At 38.1% G+C, this 7,056-nt stretch overlaps 1 pseudogene; it reads right to left on the reverse strand.

The window, feature by feature from the left end:
* Positions 1–3,749: 3,749 nt before the first annotated feature.
* LOC149252882 (purine permease 1 pseudogene) lies at positions 3,750–5,223 on the reverse strand (annotated as a pseudogene).
* Positions 5,224–7,056: the final 1,833 nt, after the last annotated feature.

The raw sequence follows: 7,056 nt of genomic DNA on the forward strand, positions 1-7,056 counted from the left end.
TAATTATTAAGATAATATCTACTAATTAATTTGTTGACCCCCTTTTTCTTGCCAATAAACTACAGGGATCATCATAGGCTATGACTTCAATTTTATTTGCTACTGTGGATTGGAAAGGGACATTACAATATGTAAATCCAAGAAGAGAGTTGAAATATGGAGGTGGATAGAATCCAATGCCTAGATGTGCTCTCTGAAGATGGTGTCTTTAAGGAAGACAACAAACTAAATGGGAAGCAAAATATTAAAACTTTTGCTAGTGGTGGCTTAAGAAAAACCACAAACCAAAAGTGTAGTAGAAACTGAAGACTTTTATTGGTGGGGGTTTAAGACTAACCACCATCTTTGGAACTTGGCTTGAAGAAGTTTCTAGAACAATTACAAATCTGGAAAGAAATTGATATATTCTATGTAATGGAAGTGCTTCCTCATGATGATTTAAATATGACCACAATCTATAGTCTAGTAGAAGCAATGAATCTTTAAGGAAGACCACAAACCATATCATGCTCTTAGAACATGAGTCTTTCTCTAGCGACAAATCCAACTTTTCCTATGGATGAATCTGGCTCTAAGGTCTAGATATTGGCTCTAGTTCTGGGTTTGGCTCAAGCTCACTTAATATGACTTCAAAACTAGTAGCTAAATAACAATTCCTTCCCTATCAGATATAAGGTAAGAAGATAAAATATTTCCAATTCTATTGTATGATCAATATATATTCTTGGTTGTTGAAGACCATTACCAAGAAGCAATTCATCTAAGAAAAATCCTTTCTCTTGTAAGGTTCTTGTGACTGGACCATATTTCTGAATGATGAGTATGTTTTCCATAATGCTTACAAGGATGAAGATAAAAAAATCTATCTTTCATGTGGCCAAATTGATGACAATGTTGGCATTTGAGAATCTGATGTGGATTTGGAGTAGTTGAAGATGATATTTCTTGAAGGAACCCAATACTTTGGAATTGGAATGATTTGGAATAGTTAGGAATGTGAATTACTTCTTCATTTTCATGTCCAAGTCCAATTCTCTACTTGTTCTTGATGACTTCTTCCCAAGTTCTAATGATGGGCTTGGGAATCACAAGCTGAACTTTAGCATCTTCATTTGAATCTACTCATCAAATGACACCACTAATATGATCATGTGTTAGCTACTGATAAGATTTTTTTCAAATTCAAATATAGAATTTTTCTAAAGAAGAAGTAGTTCAGAAATTTGATTCCTTTATCATAGTTGATCATGTTGGAGTTGTGATCTTGGTTATTTAAGACCATTACCAAGAAGCAATTCATCTAAGAAAAATCATTTCTCTTGCAAGGTTCTTGTGACTGGACCATATTTTTGAATGATGAGTATGTTTTCCACAATGTTTACAAGGATGAAGATAAAAAAAAAAAAATTACCTTTCATGTGGCCAACTTGATGACAATGTTGGCATTTGAGAATCTGATGTGGATTTGGAGTAGTTGAAGATGATATTTCTTGAAGGAACCCAATATTTTGGAATTGGAATGATTTGGAATAATTAGGAATGTGAATTACTTCTTCATTTTCATGTCCAAGTCCAATTCTCTACTTGTTGTTGATGACTTCTTCCCAAGTTCTAATGATGGGTTTGGGAATTACAAGATGAACTTTAGCATCTTCATTTGAATCTACTCATCAAATTACACCACTAATATAATCATGTGTTAGCTACTGATAAGACTTTTTTCAAATTCAAATATAGATTTTTTCTAAAGAAGAAGTAGTTCAGAAATTTGATTCCTTTATCATAGTTGATCATGTTGGAGTTGTGATCCAAGCTAGAGAAAATCAATCCTATCTTGTGAATCTTGTAAACAGGTTAGAATACTAGTGAGGGTGATTTGGATTATATCATGAAATGTAGAGAATATCTGAGTATTCAATAACTCTAACTTTATTAATTTGAGCCATTTTACAATAATTCAAACTCATAAAATGAAAGGTATCAACTTCAACTAAATATGCACCCATTTGTAATGTAAATACAAGTACAACTTATTTTTCAAAAGTACAAGTTCTACTCCCAAGATGTTGAGAATGATGATATGGCTTTCCTTGTGCAAGAACTCCAAATTTGGATTAGTAAATTGCTATACATGGGCCTAAATTTGACCCTCTTATAAGATCAAACCAAAATTACAAATTAATGCTTGCCATATTGAACCGAAGAAATAGAGAAGGTCATGATGCTCCATATACTTATTGGGTTCATTAGAAAATTGAGATATATAGGGAATAAGCCAATGAAAAAATACCAAATGGGCAAGAAAACATAATCCGAACCATGAAAATACATGACTTACTTAAAAAAGAAACCAATGCCCTTGGAAAGACTATTATGGAGCAATTAATGCCAATATGATATGGTTACTCAATAGAACAAAGAAACCAATGATGCAATCATTAGAGTGTTAGTTAACTTAGGAAACTTAACCAATAGTTATAAATTCGTAAGAAAAGTGTTATTTTGTTGAGAAACTTGAAGGGATGGATATAGGTGCATTGTTATGCAGTCATCTAATTAAACCATGAATGAGCACAATGGTAATTAGGTAGTAGATTCTAATAATAAATTGAATTGTTTGTAACCACGAGTTTGAAATTTCAAAGGAGTATGAACATAATGTAAAATTGATTTATAAAAAATTAAAAATTGCTAGTAGCCATAGAAAAACACCTTCTAGATTATTGTTTCTGTTAGGCCAAGGAAAATAATTTTTTATTTGGTACGGTTTTTTTTTTCTTGTAACCCAGAGGAATTGGCAACTAAGTCAGTCTCATACTCACATGACACAGGGTCGATTATGGTTGCTACCACTATATCTCTAGAGGCCCATAACTTATCCTCCTCTCCATACACTGGGTCACGGTTGGGGGATTGAACCTCGGATCACTTAGTTTGTATGATTTCACATCACTTCAATCAACAATTGAGCTACCCTCCTTGGACCTCGATTTGATATGTTTACATTAATGGAAATAACATTATATAAGATGAAGAGGTGTGACCTTTGGGATTCATGTTCTAATTCACTTCCTATTATGTTCTAATTAACTTCCTATTCAATTAACAACCTAAATTCAATGGATCCCGCTCTTTAATACTTTTTCCCATTAACCCTAGTTTCTTTATCCTCGAAATTTGATTTCTTTCCTCTCGAAAAAAACCCTCCCCTCTTTTTTGTCTTCCTAATCTAGTTGTTAATCTCCCCCATTTTCTAGTTAACTTGGTCCATTTGTCCTTGAAGATGAGTGAAGTGTCGACTTGAAACATTAGACATTTCACACTCACACCACAGTTTCTTCTAGAAGCAATACCATCGTTATGATCAACCATACTTAAATATCATAGAATTTTTAAATATATTTATATTGATATTTTAAAGAAGAAATCTACTAATCTTCTTCACAAACATCAATAGTGAACTATATCACTACATTGTTTAAATTGGTTGATAAATGTCAATCAATGTCATTAGTTATGAAAAGTGGAAAACAACCTAATAGAGGTCTCGTGCACCAATTTGATGTAAGCCATGACCATGAAAATTAGATTATCATTATTATTGATATTGATAAGAACTTTTGTCTCGAGATGACTAAATAGTTAGCATAATGAAATTTTCAAATCCCAAAAAAACATCTTTAGTCTTTGTGATAAAAACTCCTTGATTGATATTAAAACTGTACATTCATATAAAAACTGGTAAAAAATTAACAATAACGACGGTAAACTTTCATTACGCTGATATTCAGAAACGACAGCTCCACGTAAGAACCCTCCCAACTAGGGATGCTTTTCCGAAAAAAAAACATCTTAAAGCACTGTAAGATGGGTTTTTGCTTTAAGCTAAACCGAATAGTAATGCAATTTGATGCAGGGAGATTTCCGGGTGCTTTACCAGAGTCAACCATTGTTATTTCTTCAACGTCATGGATGGATTTGTCTTTTCACAGATCATTCATGGGCTGATGTGTATTTGCGGCTTCTCTGGGGCTTTCTGACATATTGCGCTGCTTGGGCACGTTAAGAGGCCGCAGTTTCAAGTAGCAATAGTATTCCCCATAGAGATAAGATGCGAATCCCCACAAGGCCAGCACCAGGGCCATGCCCTTCTCCGCACTGAATCTCTCATGGAACAAAACCACAGCCAGCACCTCAGTCCCGGGAATCGCAACAGCAATGATCACACCACTAAACAGAGAGCTCGCCATGCGCGTCACGCCGAAGACCCCAATGAAAAAAAGCTGCCACGCCACTGCGGCCCACACTAGAGCCATGGAGTAATCGATCTTCCCCAGACGAAATCCCTCGGCCTCCCTGTGGAGAGCCTGGAAGTCGCCATTAATGAGCATGCCCACTGTGCAAAAGGCAGTGGCCGAAACAGACATTACGAATTGCATCTCCATAACAAGCGTATACGTTATTGGGCGCTTTATTTTCTTGTAGGTCAGCTCAATCAAGGGAATAACGAAACCATAAAGGGCGGCTGCGCCCACCGTTAAGACAAACCCGACCACGTACTGCCTACTCGTTACTCCTTCAGGCCTGTCGCCGCTTGTATGGAAGGCCAACAAAACGGAGCTCGCAGTAAGCAAAACTATAGAATTTACAGAGAAAGGACTGAACTTTTGCCTGACTAACAGAAACGCGAAACCAGCGGTGAAGCCGAGATGGCTGGCAATCAAAACAGACGCAGTCGAAAGGGGGAGAAATGAAAGGCCATATGCGTATAGAAAATCGTCGGCGCCTGTCAGAATCCCGATCCCACAGCAGGCCAGGAAGAGCTTCAGGGTGATGTGATTCTCTCTGTTAGGCTGCTTTCTATATGATAAATAGAGAGGCAGTATGAGAAGAGGCCACCCCGCAGTCTCGAGCCAGGAAGAAAGCCATCGTTTGGATCCACCGTGCAGGAAATAAAATCTTGTCAACAGAGGCCCTGCAGTTGAACCCATAGCCAAGGCCAAGACGTTGAGCATCAGGAGCACCCGAGGCCTTAGGCTTTTCTTTCTGTTGGTCACATGGGATTGCAATCTTTCGTCGCCTGTGTTAGCTGCTGTTTCCATGTTCTCCATTTCAAACACAGCAGACCCAGCCATATTGAATTGGCAGGAGACCTGAAATAAACCCTATCGGATGACTCTTCGATGACTGTCGCTGTCCGGGAACAGGGTTATCGATAGCCGCCCTGTCTGACCAGGGCCCAATAATTTGTGTCCTTTGTTTGTTTCTCTGAACAATCGGCGGAGGAGCAAAGATCCTTTCGCACGGAATGTATTGCTAAAATTGTGTCATCCTTATCTGACTGATGTGCTTTCGAAAGGACAATGTTGCTCATCTCTCCTTTGTCAGTCGACATTACTTTGACTCTTCCACAAGTTCCCAACATCCAGTCCAACACTTATTAGTCCTTGAGGAATTCCTATCGAGAATGAATAGATTTAGATTTCAGCTGGATCAAATCTTCGTTATGTTTTTTTGGGGGTGAAATTCGGCATTATATTACTTTGAGAGAGAGGTACATAGAACATTACTTGGCGGTCGAGGTTGGCCCGCAGGGAAACCAGCCCGCCCACTATAGCCAATTTAAAATTTTTAAGTTACAGTATATATTATGATTGACCAAAATGTCTATGAGAACAAAGTTAGGACCAAACAAAATTTGTCAAAAAAGTACACACTGGACTTCACCACGGCCTTTTCCTTCAATACTATCATATATGGAGTAATGCATAAGAACAAAATCAACCAGTTGAAAGGAGGGACAACGTTTGGCTTGCCCGTTGATAGAATGTCTTCCATCGTCTGTTGAACACAAAACTTGAACCGACAAACCATGTATTGTCATTTGACCACGAATGTAATATCTCTCATTTTTATTTTTCATTTGAGGAGATTAACGAAGTTTATAGGTGAGATGCTAGGCACAACACAATTTTATAGTTTGAGTTTCAGATATGATTTCGGCTTGAGGAGCTTGGGTGAAAACACAAGATTGCAGCAGGGCCATAAGAGAGACAAAAAGGGAATGCACACTTGTGGAACAAGAGAGAGAAAACGAAAGGCGATGAACTAGTGGAAAGTGGGGACCACGAAGAGAGAGAGGGGCCAACAATTATAAATAGAGAAAGGAGGCTCTCATTTGGGAAAAATCTTTAGTCATTTTACAATTTCAACATTAGTTCTCTTGAGCTGCTTAGCGAAGACAACCATGTTGTTCAGCAAAAGGAATTTCCGAGCGGGAATTCCACCTCTACCTTCGGTGAACTTCAAGTGTCACCCTAGGGGAGTAAGAAGGAGTCCATCTCAGGGCTTCTCTAGGAGCTACATTGCAAACCATTTCCAGCTGGAGCGTGCTTCTCTTAGGGTGCAGAAGGAAATTCGAAGGGGCTGAGAGAAGCTAGCAAATAGTGGAGTTTTGGCTAAAGAATTTGCAGAGATTTATCCATTGGGAGGGCGAGTTTTTCTTTGGTGATTTGTAGGGCCGAGAGTGCTACATTTTGGAGGGCCGAATTTATCTATTTCTGGCATTTCTAGATAGCTACTGCGCATACATTTTGATAGGGAGATTTGGGAAGTTCGGGCTAAGGAGAAATAAAAAGGCTTGGAGTGATTTGCAGGGCTTGGAGGAGATTTTTATAGTAATTGATTGGCCTTTTATAGCATAATTATTTCTACAGGGCATTTTTTCCAGCTAGTTAGACCCATACACATTTCTTGGGGTCACCGGGCATGTTGGATTCAGCCCAAACCCTTTCTAGGTTTTTGTGGGTTTATTAAGAGGAGTCTACGGCTAATTTTATAAAAAAATTCGGACAATATTCAGGCCTAAAATCCTCATTCTTATAGAAGGGCGAATTGCTAGTTAGCTGGGGAGTCTGCATCACTTGGTGGGCTCAATTTTGGGTTGGAGTTGAGCCAAACCATTTTTGGGTATTTCTGGGGTTTTGGAGGGGAGTTCGTTGTTGCAATTTCAAGGTGATTTGAGCATTCTTCAGGGCAAAATCTCCAGTTCCATTC

This window comes from Pinus tabuliformis, chromosome 7 (genome assembly GCF_031772625.1).
Source record: "Pinus tabuliformis cultivar Carrire ecotype Pingquan chromosome 7, CPIR1, whole genome shotgun sequence".
Lineage (NCBI taxonomy): Eukaryota > Viridiplantae > Streptophyta > Pinopsida > Pinales > Pinaceae > Pinus > Pinus tabuliformis.